This window comes from Sapajus apella, unplaced genomic scaffold, assembly GCF_009761245.1.
Source record: "Sapajus apella isolate SASKATOON/1434 unplaced genomic scaffold, GSC_monkey_1.0 scaffold73, whole genome shotgun sequence".
Taxonomy (NCBI): Eukaryota; Metazoa; Chordata; class Mammalia; order Primates; family Cebidae; genus Sapajus; species Sapajus apella.
The window spans coordinates 6,722,822-6,741,939 of record NW_022437013.1 but is presented as its reverse complement, the minus strand read 5'-3'; the positions used below and the strand labels follow the sequence as shown (position 1 = coordinate 6,741,939).

General features: G+C 35.5%; 1 protein-coding gene and 1 pseudogene across 4 annotated transcripts in view; one reads left to right on the top strand and one right to left on the bottom strand.

Annotated features, from left to right (window-relative positions):
- The window catches only part of COL4A5 (collagen type IV alpha 5 chain), a 265,691-nt gene that overhangs the window by 81,000 nt on the left and 165,573 nt on the right, over positions 1-19,118 (top strand). The window lies entirely within an intron of this gene.
- LOC116531924 lies at positions 11,362-15,955 on the bottom strand (annotated as a pseudogene).

Here is a 19,118-nt window from a genome sequence, read left to right as displayed (position 1 = left end):
GTGTATTTTACATTTATAACAAATCTCGACTTGGACTAGCCACATTTCAAGTATTCAGTAGACAAATATGGATAGTGTATACTATATTGGACAGAGCATATCCAAATGAATAAATGTCCATATTATTTTTCTATAAAGTCTGATATAGAAAATGCCTATTGACTTTTTGTTATAAACTCCTAATTAGAATTAGTCCTTTCTTTTCTCTCATGGCAATTTGTTTATATTTCCAACACAGAATTATATTTTCTATTCCTTTTATTACATCACAGTAACTGATTTGCATGTGTATTTCTCCAACTAAATTTCAAGGTCTCTGAATGCAGTTCTGTGTACCAATTCATTATTGTGCCATCTTTCCCCATCCACAGCAGTACTCATTGCTTTTGAGATAGTAAAGCATTCAGTAAACGTTTATGGAATTGAATTATATACAACCCATTTTTTGATGTGCTTACATATTACAGAGGGTTAATAGCTCGGAATGTGGTCAGTACTCTGTAATAGAGACACTTTTCATTTTCAAAAACACAGTCACAAGTCAATATATTAATACTTACATTCTGTTCCAATTTTGTCTACTCGCATATATGTAGCTCTTTTTCCACCAGAGGTATCATTTGAATTTCCTTTTACAATTTTATACTATGCAGTATTTGTTTAATTCTTTTTGTTTCAAATTCAGTGTTGCCTTGAATTATGTTTATATGTGACTTTTTAGTTAGACTAGGCTTCCTAAAATTGTTTTTCTAGTTTATATATGGTGTTTAAAGCTTTTCACCCAGCCCTCTAATATTCGCTCTTTAGAAATGGGCTGGTGATAGAAATCAAGTATAATCTCAGGTCAACAAGAGTTGAAGCAGCAAATTGCCAGGTTGTTGCTATTTTTAAGATCAAAGCTCATTGGTTGACCATATGCATATAAGGCACATCCTGGACACTTTCTGCCTGTATAGAATTCTCCACCTCCATCTTCCAGATGTTTATTATTAAATCATCTCTTTCTCACCTATGCTTCCACTGATTTCTGTAAGATGGAGCTAATTAAAGGACAGATTTATTTTTTGTCACGACAAGAGCATAAGGTGACAGTAGATTTTGAGTAGTATATAAATGGAAGCTGCTTTGGAAATAATTGCTGTGTTTGAGTGACGGGTATTGAGAAAGCATTGCCAGCTTTAATATTTGAGGAAGTCATACATTTTCTAAATATTAATCGCTAGCCTGTTGCATAGAACTGGAGGTTTTGCGATTTGGGAAGGTCTTTGGTGGCAGTTGTACATTTTTTCTCCACCATTGATATGTAATTATATGTAATCTGTGTTCGACAATAAAGAACATTATTAAAATTGCATTTTTTTTTCTGTTGGTTACAAATGAAATAGCCAGAGCTGTAGCATTTCTTGCTTTTGTGATCATACTAAACCAGGGTTTTCCTGATTTCTGCTCACGTTGGAAAATACCATCGGAGCTTTCATGCAGAACACTTGCCTTACTGAAAATGGTAGCAGAGATTCTTCTTCGCTGCCTGTGAAGATCATACTAGCTCCTCCTATTGTGAATTCCAGCTGCTTTGATGATCAGCCAGTAATTCTGTTAGAAATGCACAGGAAATGGTTGGTCCACTTGGTGTAAAGGCAAAAACCAATTTCTTACTGCCTGTCAGCAGGCAACAGGGAGACCTATGGCATGTTAGTGTATTTTTACACTGGCATAGAGCCCTGCAGTTGGACTTACTGAGTCTTAAATGCACTTAGAACACAAGTTTTGACTGCTTCATAGGAGACATTCCAGACATATTTATGCTTAGCACAACTCTGAAGTTTTTATTCTTATTATCATGGTACTGTGGTCTTTTTGTTTGCTTCTTTTATCTGTGATGTTAGTACTTTTCCAAGGCCAAGTTAAAACAAATAACTACAGATAAGTTCAACTTGTGTTAAACTGTTTACATTTATGAAACAGCTTTACTGCAATCCTGAGAAAGATAATGAAACACAGGATATGCGTGTTCATGCCTGGTAGAATGGAAAGCTGCAGTACTGTCAATAGCCCATCAATAAAGATATTCTTAACATAAAATTAAGGTTCATATTACATCCCAATTTTCTTTTTACAGTGTTGGTTAACTCATTTATCTGGAAGTAAATCATTCTAAATGGTATTGGACATTTTCATAACATCCAGAAATAAATTATAACATAAAATCTGATGATTTTATTATGTTACTCATGTTTTTTGCCTCACCATTCTTGACCACTAATTTTTAGTTAGAAGTCCCGGATAATTTCTTCGAGGGAAATTAGTTAGTAGTCAAAGGAATGTGGCATTTGAAGGCAAAAGGTGGAGTTTAAATGTTAGCTTACTACACTATTCCAATCTAAATATTCATTGAAGCTCTCTAAACTTCAGTTTCTACATCTGAAAACATAGGTAAGTATGCCTGCATACATCACAGCATTATTACTGAGAGGACCAGATAAGTATATGTCATATTATTTTTAAATTGCAAAGAACTGTACAAATGTTGGTCATCATTTTTGTTGTTTTGCAATTATTTTACTTCAAACTTCTTAACACATCAATCCCATATATATAATTCCTTATGTGTCGGGTTAGTTATAATAATATCACTTGAGAATGTATGTTTCATTTTATTTTTGAAAACATGCCTATCTCAAGATTTTCTTACCAGGTTTTCATATTATAAATGAATAACAATCATTAAAGCAGAAGAAGTTTAATTATAAGCACTGCCCATCTCTCCCCATCCCCAAAGTAAAATAACTGCTTTCAGTTTGAATAGGGAAATTAAATGTTTTTCTGCTGCTTCTATTATAGCTTTTAGGAAACAATATTAAGTGATTCCTTGGATTGATTTCACTTTAAGATTATTTTAATATGTACCTCATTTGAGTTTGCATTGTTGAATTTTCTTTATCAAGGACTTAAGCAGGTTAAATGTCTAGTGCAGAAATGTCTTAAATCTAAGTACTATGGTTTGATCGCCTTGTGAGTTCCTCATCACTGGAGGTGTTAATAAGGTGAGACTGGATGGCTAGAAATATTTTAGGTGAAAATCATAGAGCCAAAGACTGGAAAACTGCTAATTCCATGTGTGATCCTTGCTTATGTTTATTTTCCAATTTAGATGATTAACAAATACAAATAGTTATTTCCTTCAATATTGCTTGTTCCACTTCAAAACTTTGGGAATGCATGCTAGGAAAAAATCTACTTCAGTAATATGTGAAAAAAAATCCATTTTATTTGCCTTACCATCAGTTTTCTAAGCATTTTTTTCTCTTCTGAATAGTCATAATATTTTATGTTTGTCTTATACCATCAATCTCATTTTATCTAATAAGTACTAATTTGTTTATTTCTCTAATTGCCCTTATTGAGTTATAAAGTTCTTCTGGACAGATATTTAATAATCTCCGTATATCCCACATGAACTATACAGAGCCAACATTATGTAAAATAAAGTTATCAAATTTCAGTTATTATCATTGATGCTTAAAACTTAGGGAAAAATTGCTACTGAATAAAATAGCCTATACTTGTTTTCTTTCCTATCTGCCAGTTACAGAATCTACTTTTAGCAAATGTCATTCTGATTTAGGGTTATTTTCTAATGTAGAAATCTCATTTACCCAAATACCATTAAAATCATCTAATAAGGTAAAGACTCTTAAAAGGTTCTTTTTCACATATTTCCTAATGGTATCCAAAAGTACTTGTTAATAAAAAATTTACCCTAAATGAACTGTAGGCATAGCTTCCCCATCCCAAACATAAAGTTATAGAGGCTAACCTCATGAACTTTTTTGTGGATTTTTAAGATTAAACTACTGGCAAAAAAGCAATTGGTAATTTGTTCAGACTGGATGCCAGAATAGCTCCATTGTCTGTTAGCTAATGTCTTTAAATCTTTGGGTTCACTTTGATCAATGTGAGTTTATGAGAATCCTTAAACTCTGGCACAGTTCAATGTCTGGTAACTTTTTTTGGCCTCTTACCTCCTTTCTGCAACCTTTCTTCACTCTCGCGTTTGAGGAAAAAAAATCATATGGGATCTCAAAAATTAAATAAGCATATTTCATTCTTTGATTGTCTTAAAAAATGCAAATTTTTTAAATCAAGAGAAATCATTAACTATGTCAGTATTGACGAATTACATGTAGTATCATCATATTTTAATGAGTCTTCTCTAATATTTTTAGTTCTGAGTTTGTAGAAAATGGCAGATGCTGCTCTGGTTAAAAGGCTTTCCAACTGATTGATGTGTTCATCTCTAATTTAATTTTTTAAGGAACACATTTATGACAGCAAGAAGAAAACGTATCTTCTTCATGTAAAATGTGGCAAAATACCATGGCTTTTGCTCAGAATTTGAAAGCAAATGGGAATCAGTTTCAAATGTGGGAAAAGTCAAGAAACTCTTTTTAGCTCTGGTTTTGTCATTGACTGGCTCTCTATTTCTTCATGTTTAAAATGATGGAAATAAATTAATTTCTAATACTTCTTTGAACTCCACTAACATTCTTTTATTGGTAGCATTTGTTAGGAAGAAATAACAAGATTCGTGGATTTTGATAGGATATCAATAAAGGGATATAGCAAAGATATCTAAAATTTTTATCCTTGGACTACTAAAGAATGGTAAGTCCTAATAGCAAAGACTTGGAACCAACCCAAATGCCCATCAATGATAGACTAGATAAAGAAAATGTGGCACATATACACCACGGAATACTATGCAACCACAAAAAATGATTAATTCATGTCCTTTGCAGGGACATGGATACAACTGGAAACCATCATTCTCAGCAAACTGACACAAGAACAGAAAACCAAACACCGCATGTTCTCACTCATAAATGGGTGTTGAACAATGAGAACACACAGACACAAGGAAGGGAACATCACACACTAGGGCCTGGAGGGTAGGGTGGTAGGGGAGGAAAAGCAGGGGGTGGAGGGATTGGGGAGGGATAGCATTAGGAGAAATACCTGATGTAGATGACGGGGCCATGAATGCAGCAAACCACCACCATGGCACGTGTATACCTATGTAACAAACCTGCACAATCTGAACATGTATCCCAGAACTTAAAGTATAATAGATAATTTTTTAAAAAATAAAAAATGGTAAGTCCAATAAAACAAAATAAGGGTTTTGTGTTAAGGGTAGTCAGGTTGAAGATAAATTCTGTTTCGTTATCTACAAGTTTATGATACTCATAGGAGTGGCCATTGCATAGTAATATGGCATAGTTTATATTATGTACATATGGTTTAAAAAGTACAAGTAGTACTGAAAAACATCTATTCCTGTCCTCATCCTTTTTGAGTCCTAGATCAGCTTTTCCAGGGCAAAAGTTGCAAATAATTTTTGCTTTATCAACATTTTTTATTTGTGCTATGATAGATGAAATACTCTTTGTGCTACTTTCTCTCTCTTCCACTGTCTTCTCCCAATATGTTACCCTGTTTTTAATTAAATCAATAAGCAATGTTTACATTATTCTGAATATGTGCATATTATAAATATGTTGCTTATTGTATTGTCAGGTAATAGTCTATGATTATATTCCTATAGTTTCTAATTACATTTCTTTTATTCCTGTAATACATTTCTTATACTTTTCTTTTTTTTCAAGTGCTTCATGATATCTATTTTCCTTACCTTTTCCCTGTGAGACTATGCTGGAAACCAAATTGTCAATGGTCTTTTTTTATTTTCTGATTTTATTTATGGTGCATAAAAATAGAATTCACTTTGATATATTGGTTTCATATCCAGCAACTTTGCTAAAATCCATTAATTCAAATTTCTTTGTAGATTCTTTTGAATTTTCCCTGTATGCAATCGTATCATCTGTGAATAACATTATTGTTTCTTTCTTTTTGACAAATTTTTTCTTTTCTTTCAATAATGGCTGTAGCCTAGGTTAAATCCAAATTTGTCATATTTTATTTAACATTTTTATATCTATAGTCATTGGTAAGATTGGCCTGTAATTTTTCTTTCAGACTCAGTTCTATTTAGGTTTGATATAATGGTTATGCTAGTTTTATTTCTCTCCTTCTGTTCTGTGGAAGAGTTTGGTTAGATTTAACATTTTTGTTCTAGCTCAATTGCATTATAGTTAGAGATTATGTTCTGTACAAATTCCATCCTTCGAGATTTGTTTAGACAAGCCTTAAGGCCCAGTATATGGTTAGTTTTTATGAATATCCAGGATGTGCCTGATATAAATGTGTGTTCTTCATTTCATGGATTCACTGTATTATATATATTCATTAGAACATGTTTGTTAGTCATGTAGAAATCTTTCTACGTTCTTAAATTTTGTTTACCTGTTCAATCAGCGATTAGAGTTCTGTTTAAAATCTCCAACTATAATTTTGGATTTGTTTATTTCAATTTGAGGGCTTTATCTTAGTATCTTCCTTGTGAACCAAACCTTTTATCATTCTGAAGTGGCCTTGTTTTGGTGTTTGCCAAGGTGTTCACAATACTTATGCCTTAAAGTCTACTTTGACTGAAATTAATACGGCTATACTAGCTTCCTTTATTTATTATTTGTGTGTAACTTTAAAAATCTTTAATTCCAACCTTTCTATGTAACTGTGTTTTTGATGTCTCTGATAAATGTCTCAGATGTTGAAATTTGCCTCAGTTTTTGCAGTCTGAGAGTATTTGTCTCTAGAATTTTCTCGATGTACTTACCTAACTTTTTAGTAACCAGATTTTCAAAAAATTTAAAGAAGATATAATGAACATCACTATATATTCATCTAGAGCCAACACTTGTTAACATTTTGCCATATTTGCTTTATGTCTCTTGCTCTCCAGAGTATCTATGTGTATGCATGTGTTTAATCATTATGTAAGTGTATGTGTGTGTGTATACATATTTTGCTAAGGCATTTAAAAGTAAGTTGCAGACATCATGACACTTTATATGCATAAATACCTCAGCATGCGTCATGCCTCACCTAAGGAAACATAAACATGACATCATCATAGTTAAGAAAATCAACAGCAATCCTTAAGTATCATTTAATATTCAAGTAATAACCAAATTTCTTTAATGTTCCAAAAAAGCCTTTCATAGCTGTTCATATACTGCATTTATTTATTCTCTTACAAATTTAAATATCTAGAATGCATTAGAGGAAAATTTTCCATGGATCTTTCGTGTCTCTGTACATCCTGAGAAGAGAGGCATTGTCATTGTTCTCAACTGTCTTTTCAAAGATGTGTTATAATGAAAGACTTGGAAAATAGAGATAGTATCTCCCTTTGGAGGAAAGGCCAGGTTTGTTTACCTTCTAGTACATTAAAGATATTAATAATATCTCTTGGAAAAGGTAAAGCAAGCTTACTGCCCCACTATAAAATATATGGATTCCCTAAACACCCAGTTTGTCTCCTATAACCTATTGCACTGAATGTCAAGTCATCACCTTGTCGGCTTTACATCACCTTGTGGGAATTGGAGCTTGGGGAAACCCCGGCTATTATTGTAAGTAATAAATTAGTTGTTGTCTCTGATTAAGAAGTCTTGTAGCTTTTGCCGGTGTCTATAAAACTATGGCAAGACTAACTTGCTAAATTTCAAGCAGAGAAAAGTCTCAGGCCCGTCACAGTTCTTGACAGAATGGTCTTCCCACTTTTTACTTCATTGCACTGATTTTTTTTTTTAACAGCGTCATTGAGATATAACTTACATACCATACATTTTACCCATTTAAAGTTTTCGGTAATTTAAGAATACTTACAGTCATGCAAGCATCACAAAAATCAATTTTAGAAGATTTTTATCAACCCCGAAAGAAACCTCATGTCTCTTTACTGTCACGTTCCATGGCACCCCAGCACCACCAGCCCTAGGCAACCATCAGTCTACTTGTTGTCATTATAGGTTTGTGTATTCTGAACATTTCATAGAAGTAAAATCATGCAACTTGTGGTATTATGTGTCTGACTTCTTTCACTTAGCTTAATGTCTTCAAGGTTCATCCATGTTGTAGCGTAAGTTGGTACTTCATTCCTCTTTATTGCCAAATAATATTATATTGTATGCATAGACTACAGTTTGTTTATCAGTTCATTTTTTTCATGGACATTTAGGTTGTTTTATACTTTTTTGACCCTTATAAATAATGATGCTATGAACATTCATGTGCAGATTTTTATGTAGACATGTTTCTATTTTGTTAGGGTATATACCTAAGAGTGGAATTGTTGGATCATATGTTTACTCTGTTTAGGAACTGCCAGACTTTTATAAAGTGGTTGCTCCATTTTGCATCCCCACTAGCAATGTGTGAGAATTTCTATTTCTCCATATCCTCAATAATACTTGTTATTATCTGTCTTGATTATAGCTATCTAAGGTGTGTGAAGTGGTATTTCATTGTGGTTTTGATTTTCTTCTCATTTTCCTGATTATTATTGATGTTGAGCATATATATATATATATATATATATACACACAATAAGCCCATACAAAGATATATATTTTGAATAATGTCTATTAAAATCTTTTGCCCATTTAAAATTTTATTATTTGCTTCCTAGTAAGTTATAAGAATTCTTTATATATTCTTGATATGAGTCCCTTATAAGGTATACGATTTACAAATACATTTTCCCATCCTGTAGGTTGTCTTTTCACTTTCTTGGTAGTGTTCTTTGAAGCAAAAACTTTTATAATTTTGACAAAATTGTTTTTAATCTCCTTTTTTTGTCACTTTTACTTATGGTGTCATTTCTAAGACGGCTTTGACTAAACAAAGGTTAAGAATATTTATTTATTTATTCATTTTTTTGAGACAGAGTCTCGCTGTGTCACCCAGGCTGGAGTTCAGTGGCGTGATCTCGGCTTATTGCAGCCTCCGCCTCCTGGGTTCAAGCGATTCTCCTGCCTCAGCCTCCTGAGTAGCTGGAATTACAGGCGCACGCCACCATGTCCAGCTAGTTTTTGTATTTTTAGTAGAGACAGGGTTTCACCGTGTTGTCCAGGCTGGTCTTGAACTCCTGACCACAGGTGATCTGCTCCACCTGGGCCTCCCAAAGTGCTGGGATTACAGGTGTGAGCCACTGCACCCAGCCTAAGAATATTTACTTCTGTTTTCTTCTAGGAATTTTATAGTTTGGGTTCTTGTGTTTAGTCTTTGATCCTTTTAAAGAATTTCTATGTATAGTGTGTGGAAGAGGTCCAAGCTTATTTGCATATGGGTATCCAGTTGTCCCAGCAGTGTTTGTTGAAAGAATTTTACTTCCCTCAATGAATGTCCTTTGCACCTTTGTCAAAAATCAATTCACTATAGATGTATGGGTTTATTTTTGTAATCTCAATTCTGTCCCATTGATCTACACATCTGTCCTTTTGCCAGCACCACACTGATTTGATTATTGTAGGTTTATAGCAAATTTTGAAATTGGGAAGCGTAAATCTTTCAGCTTTGTTCCCTCAATATTATTTTGGCTTTTGGGATTCCTTCCAATTCTGTATAAATTCCATGTTAGTTTTAGGGTCAGTTTTTCCATTTCTGAAAAGAAGGCAGTTGAAATTTTTATAAGGATTGCCTTGAAGATGCAGAAAAATTAGGGGAGCATTATTATCTTAGCAATGTTATTTAGTTAGGTTTTCTCTAAATTATTTCAACAATGTTTTGTAGTTTTTCAGAATAAAATTTTTTTCATTTCTTAAGTTTATTCCTAAGAATTTTATCATTTTCATGCAATTGTAAATGGATTTTTTTCACTTAACTTCATGTTAGTTTATAGGAATACAATTATTGTTATACATTGATCTTGTACCATGTAACCTTGCTACATTCATTTATTTGTTCTAATAGGATTTTCTGTATACTAGACTATGTCATATGCAAAGACAGATATCTTTACTTTCTTCTTTTCTATATGGATGGTTTGTGATGTGATTATTTCATACTGCATGCCTGTATCAAAACATCTCATGTACCCCATAAATATATAAGCCTACTATGTACCCATAAAAATTAAAAATGAAAAAAATTCCATTTGGATTGTACATGTCCTTGTCTAATTGCCCTACACAGAACCTCTAGGATTATGTGGAAAAGAAATGACAGAGTGGACGTTCTTGTCTTGTTCCTGATCTTATAGGGAAATGATTCAGTCTTTGACCATTAAGTATGATGTTAGCTGTGGGATTTTTTGTAGCTGCCCTTTATCAAGTTGGGGAAGTTCCCTGCTATACTGATCTTGATAGTAGTGTCCTTTCTTTTATTTCTGATTTTAATTTGAGTCTTCTTTTTTCTTAGTGGTTTGCCAATTTTTATTTATTTATTCATTTATTATTGTATTTCGGCTCTGGGGTACATGTGCACATCCTGCATCCTGCAGGATTGTTGCATAGGTACATACATGCCATGGTGGTTTGCTGTCTCCATCCCCCGCCCTCCCGTTGCCTACATAAGGCATTTCTCCCAGTGTTATCCCTCCCCCTCCTCCCTGCTCTTCCTCCCCTCCCCTTCACCCCCCCACCTAGCCCTGTGGGTGTTGTTCCCTTCCCTGTGCCCAAGCGTTCTCATTGTTCATCACCCGCCTATTAGTGAAAACATGTGGTGTTTGGTTTTCTGTTTTTGTGTCAGTTTGCTGAGAATGATGGTTTCTAGGTTCATCTATGTCTCTACAAAGGACACGAACTCATCGTTTTTTGTGGCTGCATAGTATTCCATGGTGTATATGTGCCACATTTTCCTTGTCCAGTCTGTCATCAATGGGCATTTGGGTTGGTTCCAGGTCTTTGCTATTGTAAACAGTGCCACAATGAACATACGTGTGCATGTGTCTTTATGATAGAATGATTTATAATCCTTTGGGTATATACCCAGTAATGAGATTGCTGGGTCAAATGGAATTTCTATTTCTAGATCCTTGAGAAATTGCCACATTGTCTTCCACAATGGTTGAACTAATTTACACTCCCACCAACAGTGTAAAAGTGTTCCTTTTTCTCCACATCCTCTCCGGCATCTGTTATCTCCAGATTTTTTAATGATCACCATTCTAACTGGTGTGAGATGGTATTTCAATGTGGTTTTGATTTGCATTTCTCTAATGACCAATGATGGGTGAGCATTTTTTCATGTTTGTTGGCTGCATATTTGCCTTCTTTTGAAAAGTGTCTGTTCATATCCTTCGCCCACTTTTGAATGGGTTTGTTTGTTTTTTTTTCCTGTAAATCTGCTTTAGTTCTTTGTAGATTCTGGGTATTAGCCCTTTGTCTGATGGGTAGATTGTGGAAATTTTTTCCTGTTCTGTTGGTTGCCAGTTTACTCTAATAACTGTTTCTTTTGCTGTGCAGAAGCTCTAGAGTGTCCCCAGCTGGGGTACCAGGTCAGGCAACATGGACAGGTATGATGCATAAACTGTTAACACACATTTTAGCTACTGAACCATTAGCACAGCACTATTAGGATGTCCTTGTAACCTCTTTGTTAGCTCTTGCAACAATGGAATAACAGTATGCAAGGGCATCCTTAATACAGTCTTCTTTATAAGATTTAAATTCCTAGTTTGAAGTACTTTATTTAGCATTTCAAAATCGCTACTTTCTAAGCCCTGGGTAAGAAGACTGGAAAGCATTCATCTGAAGGTCATCCTTTCCTTTTTTGTGTATGTCTATATCCATTGCTCCCAGGCGTTCTTCAATGCTAACCTCATTTTCCCCTGATTTCCTCTTGCTCTCTACTTGCTCGGTTTGTGGAGGAACAGGCCTGATAGTTGCATGAATCCCAGGCACCAGAACTTTTGCTTCAAAATTCATCACTAGTGTCCTCACCTTTGTTATAGCTCTTTCTACTTTGGGGGCCCAGCAGTTTGAAATACCTCTTACTAAACACATATGAAGTTCTTTGGAGTTTAAAGCCACTCGCTCAATAGTAGGCTGAAACCAACTGCCATATACAAGCAACAATGACATTTTGTCTGAGCAAAAACCAGCAGCTAGGATAGGGATGGGTTTTGGTACTGATTTCTTGCCTTTCCCGGGTGCTGCTATCTGAATTGTGCAGTTTGAAGTCAAAGGCTTTTTGCAGTACTCATTTAATATATGTTCAAAAAGATGGACTTGACCATCTCTGCAAACAACAGCCAACTTGACAGGCTCTTCTTTGTTTTCTGACAAAGTTAAGTCAATGTAGACAGGCTCATCCGTAACTGTAAATGACATCACTGCACTCTTTTTCTTTGTTTTCTGATAGGACCTGCCAGACATTAAGTAACCGGTCATGAGCTGCTCCAGATAAGAGATAAAGACCTGTAATTCCATCAGAGGGCTGGCTCTCATTAGGAGGTCTGATAGTGGTGAACATAAGTGACAAAACTGTAGTCGCATGTCCTGTGAAATGTCTGTAGACTTCTTTGGTGTCCAAAACCCATAGTTCGATTGTTCGACCAGCTGAAAGCAACATCTTTCCATCTGGGCTGGTACATAGGGAACTGACACTGCTATTGTCACCTTTCCATTTGCACTTTACTTTGCACATCTGTACGTTCCATTCCACAATATGTTTATCATCTGAACAACTATATAAATAGCCACTGTCTTGATGCCACTGTATGCAGTTGACTCTGCTGTCATGTCTACCATGTGTAATTCTCCCTTAATTGTGCTGTATAATAAAATGCTACCAACTGCTGTGCCAAAAGCCAGTAAGTCAGTCTGGTTACTTGTTCCTACAGCTTCTGATTCCTTTTTTTTCTCTGGGGACTTTCCTTGGCCTGCAACCACTCTGGCGCCCAGGCCAGGCAGGCGCAGGTACCGCTGAGGTGCGCGGAAGGCATGTACTCCTGATGTAGCCAATTGTTGGCCATCTCCCATACTTCTAGGTGACTGTCGGTAGACATCAAAGTGAAGTAGGCCTGGCTGTGTGGGGAGAAGGCACAAGCTGGGGCCCAGGGGGTCGCTGCTACCGCCGCCGCCCACCCATTTGTCAATTTTTTTGAGCTTTTCTGAGAACGAACTTTTGATTTTGTTGATTTTCTCTATTCATTCTCTATTGTTCATTTCATTAATTTCAGCTCAAATCTTTACTATTTCCTTCTTTCTCATTGTTTTAGCGTTACTTCACTCTCTTTTTCTAATGTCTTAAATTGAAATGTTAGTTTATGATTTGGCATCGTTTTTTGATATAGGCAGTTACTGTTCCAAATTTATCTCTAATCACTGCTTTAAATGAGTCCTATATGTTTGGTATAGTGATTTTATTTTCACTCACCTCACAATATTTCTAATATACCTTGTGATTTCTTCTTTGACCTATAGGTTAATTAAAGGTGAATTATTTCTTTTCTGCATACTTGTTAATATCCTGTTTCTTCTTGTTATTGATTTCTAATTTATTCCATTGTGGTTGGAAAACATGCTTTGTGTGACTGCAATACTTTAAGTTTATTGATGTTTGTTTTATGGCCTAGTATATGATCTATCCTGGAGAATGTTCTGTGCATTCTTGGGAAAAAGGTATATTCTACTGTTATTGGGCGGAATGTTGAATAGATGTGTCTTAGGTACAGTTGTTTTATAGTGTTATCCAAGTCTTCTATTTCCTTGTTGATCTTGTGTCTCACTGTTCTACTCATTATTAAAAGTGGAATATTGAAGTCCCCAACTATTTTTTGGATTTTCTGTTTCTTTAGTTCAGCCAGGTTTTGTTTCATGTGTCTTGGGGTTCTGTTGTCAGATGTGTCTGTGCTTATAATTGACATGACTTCCTGTAGAATTGACCCTTTTATCATTATAAAATGCCTCTCTCTATCTCTAGTCATTTTTCGTTTTAGAATATATTTTGTCTGTTATTAGGATGTTCACTCTAGCTTCCTGTTTGTTTTATAATTAATTTATTCCTTTCTCTCTTTCTTTCTCTCTTTCTTTCTCTTTTCTTTCTTTCCTTCCTTCCTTCCTTCCTTCCTTCCTTCCTTCCTTCCTTCCTTCCTTCCTTCCTTTTTCTTTCTTTCTTTCTTGTCTTTCCTTTTCTTTCTTTCTCTTTCTTTCTTTCTTTTTTCTTCCTCTTCTTTCTTTCTTTCTTTCTTTCTTTCTTTTCTTCTCCTTCTCCTCCTTCTTCTTCTTCTTCTTCTTCTTCTTCTTCTTCTTCTTCTTCTTCTTCTTCTTCTTCTTCTTCTTCTTCTTCCTCTTCCACTTCCTCTTCCTCTTCCTCTTCCTCTTCCTCTTCTTCTTTTTTGACAGGGTCTTGCTTTATTGCACATGCTGGAGTGCAGTGGAATAATAATGGCTCACTGTAGCCTTAATCTCATGGACTCAAGTGATCCTCCCCACTCAGTTTCCTGAGTAGCTAAGGCTACAGGTGCATGTCACCATGCCTGGTTAATTTTTATTTAAGAAAAACATTTTTTTTGTAGAGATAGTGGTCTCATTTTCTGTCCCAGTCTGGATGCGAACTCCTGGGCTCAAGTGGTCCTCCTATCTTGGCCTTCCAAAGTGCTGGGATTACAGGAATGGGTCACCACACCCAGCTGGCATTGACTTTTTGAAGAGTCTGTGCTTGTTGTTTTTTATAATGTACCTTATTCCAAATTTGTCTCATGTTGTGTTGATTTACATTTAATCACACTTAATGTAATTACTGATATATTTGTTTTATTTATCCTGCATTTTAAGATATCACTTTCTTCGCCTGTTTCTCTTTCATCTTCTTTTGGATGTATTAAGTATTGTGCTCCTGAACTACTTTGGGAATAATACCCTATTTATATTTTTAAAAGTTTGCCCTGGAAACGACAATTTCTAGGTTGTATGTGTATCAAAGTCCAAAGGAAGCAATATCCCTACCAATTTTCTACACAGTTACAAAGACCTTAAGAATGCTTTAACCTCTTTCACCCTATCTCGCTTGTATTATATTACCAATGTGTATTTCTTTTAATTTTATATTTTAAATGCCAGAGCTGTTTTAATAATTGTGTTATGTAGTTAGTATTTATTTAAATTCACCTACAACTTTACTACTTTTTTTGTTCTTCATTCTTTTTAGTATTTTAAACCATCCATTTGATTTCCTTTAGTGAGGTTCTGCTGGGAGCACACATTCTCAGTTTTTGCTGGTCTAAAAATGCCCTTATTTTGAACTTTTCCTGAAGAATATTTTCACTAGTTGAAAAATTATAGGTTGAAGGAGAGGCTTCAAGATGCTGACTAGACGCATTTCATGCCTGCCTCCTCCTCTAAGAACCAAAATAGTGTACAGACAGTCACACTTTGAATACATTATCCAAGAGAGAATACTGAAACTCAACAGAGAAGTAACAGGAAACAGCAAAAGCAGAGAAAGAGAAGGAAGAAGGGCAGCCTGGCTGGCTGGGATCCAGTGGGAGCCAGGAGTGACTTCCCAACATGAGGAAAGAGGGGTGAATATGAGACTTCCAGTGGCCTATATCCCTACTGTGGAATCATGCAGTCCTGGCAATAGGAGAACCCCTAAATCCTCCCAACCTCTAAAACTGATATAAGGAGCTGCTAGAAGACTGTGGGATGGAAGTGCTTCAGGAAGGGAGCTTGCGCTATGTCCAACACCATTTATGAGATCTAATTGGTTACATTTCTAAACTGTAGGCAGTTGAGACTGCATGTGGGGACTGAAGCATTATGGAAAGCAGTTGTCACTGCTGGGACTGGGGAGTCAGCTGGGAGTGCTCCCACAGTTGGGACTATGAAGTGAGTGAGGTTTGGGCTTCAGCTGCTGGTGCTGGAAAGGGAGTGCTGCTTGGACTAAGACTGTGATGCAAGTTGGGCAGGAGTTACCACTGGGACTTGGTCAGCAACTGGATGGAGGTCCTGCAGCTGGGATGTGGACAGGAACTAGGCACAGGCTACCACCAACAAGGCTGGTAAGTGAGACCCACCTGGACTGGAGAATAAAAGGTATGCATGTTGCCTACCCACCAGCCCAAGCTGAGGCCACCAAGGACAGCTCTACCTTTTCCAGTGGCAGGGTTTCAGCATGGCTGCTACCACCCCTCATCTGAATACTCCACCTGGAGATGGAAGATCACCCCATCCCTACCTAACAGAGTTGGTGCCTGCACTCACCATTGGGGTCCTGAGCACAAGCCTGCAGAGCCCAGTTTCACTCCTGCTCTGAGAGAGAGCACATAGCCTGAGGTCATGGGGATTGTCTAATCCAATACACCACAGTGGGCTCCAATTCTCCTGGGTGCCTGAGGTTGTGCCTAAACTCCCAACCACTACCACTTCAGCTGGTACCTGCCTGCAAGCACCACATATGGACTTGGACATTGACCTATCCACCCTGTTGCAGCTACCAGCAACATCAGAGCACACTGTTCAGGACCGAGAGAACTGTCCTTCCACTGTTACTGCCATCACCCACACCATTCAAGCTGCCCAGGGGCTGAAGAACATGCTCAGCTACCTAACTTCCAACACCAGGGCCGGTGTAAAATTCTCTGGGGCGCAAAGATATGCATGCTCAGCCCACTGGTACCACCACCGCAGCATTCAGACTAGCTCACCTGTTATTCTAGTCCCCGGCACAAGTTCACCACAGCCTTCACTAATAATCATAACCTAACACACCAAGGAAACTCAACACCACTAATGATGTTTACAGCTAAAGAAATCACACAGAGGCTACACTACTATGCACAGAATCAAAGTCAAAGTACCCATACATAGCCAACATCATAGATATATCTTCAGAAAAAATATCCTTCCCTATGAAAGTAAGTTAAAAAATAGGAAGAAATGACTGTTACACCAGATGCAGTTACCAACACAAGGACACAAGAAACCTGAAAAAGCAAGGAAATATGACACTTGCAAAGGAACACAAAAATTCTACAACGATAGATCTTAATCAAAAAGACACTTTTGAAATCCCAGAGAAAGAATTAAAAATATTGATTTTAAAGAAGCTGTGTGAGATATAAGATAATTCTGAAAAACAATACAAAGAAATCAGGCAAACAGTTCAGGATAAGAATGAACAATGTTACTAAAGAGGTAAGTATTTTTAAAAAGAACCAAATAGAAATTTTGAAACTGAAGAACTCATTGACAGAAATATAAAATATATTTGAATGCTTCAAAAATAGACTAGGCAGAAAAAAGAATCTCAAAACATGAAGTCAGTTCTTTTTAAATAATCCAGTCAGGTAGAAATAAAGAAGAATTTTAAAAAGAATGAACAAAGTTTTGTTTCATTTGAGACAATACAAATTTTATCAAATCTTAAAATTATTGTTAGTCCTAAAGGCGAAGAGACAAAAAAGGAATAGAACACCTGTTTAAATAGTAGGTGAAAACTTCCAAAGTCCAGAGAGAGATTTACACATTCAGGTACAGGAGGCTCAGTGATCACTAGGTCGATATTATGCAAAGAAGTCTTTTCCATGGCACAATATAGTCAGAATGTCTAAAGTCAAAGATAAAGAGCAAATCCTGAAAACAGTAAGAGAAAAGTGCTTAGTTACTTCTGAATGAAACCCTATCAAACTAACAGTGGATTGCTCAGCAGAAACCTTACAGGCCAGAAGATAATGGGGATAAATATATTCAAAGTGCTAAAAGAAAAAACCTGTCAGCCAAGAATACTACATTCCTCAAAATTATCCTTCATCAATGAAGAAGAAATAAAAAATCTTTCACAGACAAACAAATGCTGAGGGAATTCATTATGACTAGACTGGCCCTACAAGAAATGCTCAAGTCCTAAACTTGGAAGGAAAAGGACAATATTTAAGATCATGAAAGTATAACACTCACAGATAAACCAGTCAATCAAAGAAGGAAAAGAAAGGACTCAAATGGTAACACTATAGCAATCCACGAAACCTCAAAAACAATTAAAAAGGGAAAAAGAAATAAAGAATATGTAAAATAACCAGAAAACAATTAACAAAATTACAGAAACAGAGTTTCACATATCAATAATAACATTGAATATAAATGGATTATGTTTTCCACTGAAAATATATTAAATGGCCAAATGGATTAAAAAAAAAAAAACCATGATGCTACTATATGCTACATATAAGAAACTCACCCTAACAGTAAAGACACATATAGACTTAAAGCAAAGTGATGGAAAAAGATACTCCATTCATATGGGAAACAGTAGTGAGCAAGAGCAACTATACCTACATCAGATAGAAGAGAGTTTATGTCAAGAACAGTTAAAAAAAAAAGACGAAGTTCATTATATAATGATAAATGGAACAATCCAGCAAGAAGATATAACAACTCCAAGCATATATGAACTCTATACTGAGGCATCCAGATTCATAAAGCAAATATTCTAAAGAGAGGAATACATGACAATACAATCAAAGTGGCTGTTTCAACACTCCACTCTCAGCATTTAGACAGATCATCTAGACATAAAATCAAAGAAACATTGGATTTAAATTGGGCTTTAGACCCAATAAACCTAACAGACATTTACAGAACATTCTACCCAACAACTGCAGGATATACATCCTTTTCATTAGCAGATGAAACATTCTCCAGGATAGAGCGTGTGTTCGGCCACAACATCAGTCTTAACAAATTTAAAAAATTGAAATAATATCATTTTTCTTTTCAGAATATGATGGAATAAAACTAGAAATTAATACAAAGAAGAAGATTGGAAACTCTGAAAATACATGGAAATTAAATAACATGCTCCTGAATGACCACTTGGTTAATGAAGAAATTACGATAGAAATTAAAAAATTTATTGAAGTGAAAATGGAAGCACAACACATATATTCAGCAAAAATAGTGCTATGAGAGAAGTTTATAGCAATAAATGCCTACATAGAAAAATAAAAAATTAACAATCTAACAATGCAACTCAAGAAGTTAGAAAAGCAAGAACAAACCAAATCCAAAATTAGCAGAAGAAAAAAAAATAGCAAAGATCATAGCAGAATTAAATGAAATAGAGATGACAAAAACAAACATAAGGGATGAACAAAATGTAAAGTTGCTTCTTTGAACAGATACAAAAATTGGTAAACTGCTAGCTAATCTAACCGAGAAAAGACCCAAATAAAATCAGAAATGAAAAAAAAAAAAAAAAAAAAAAAA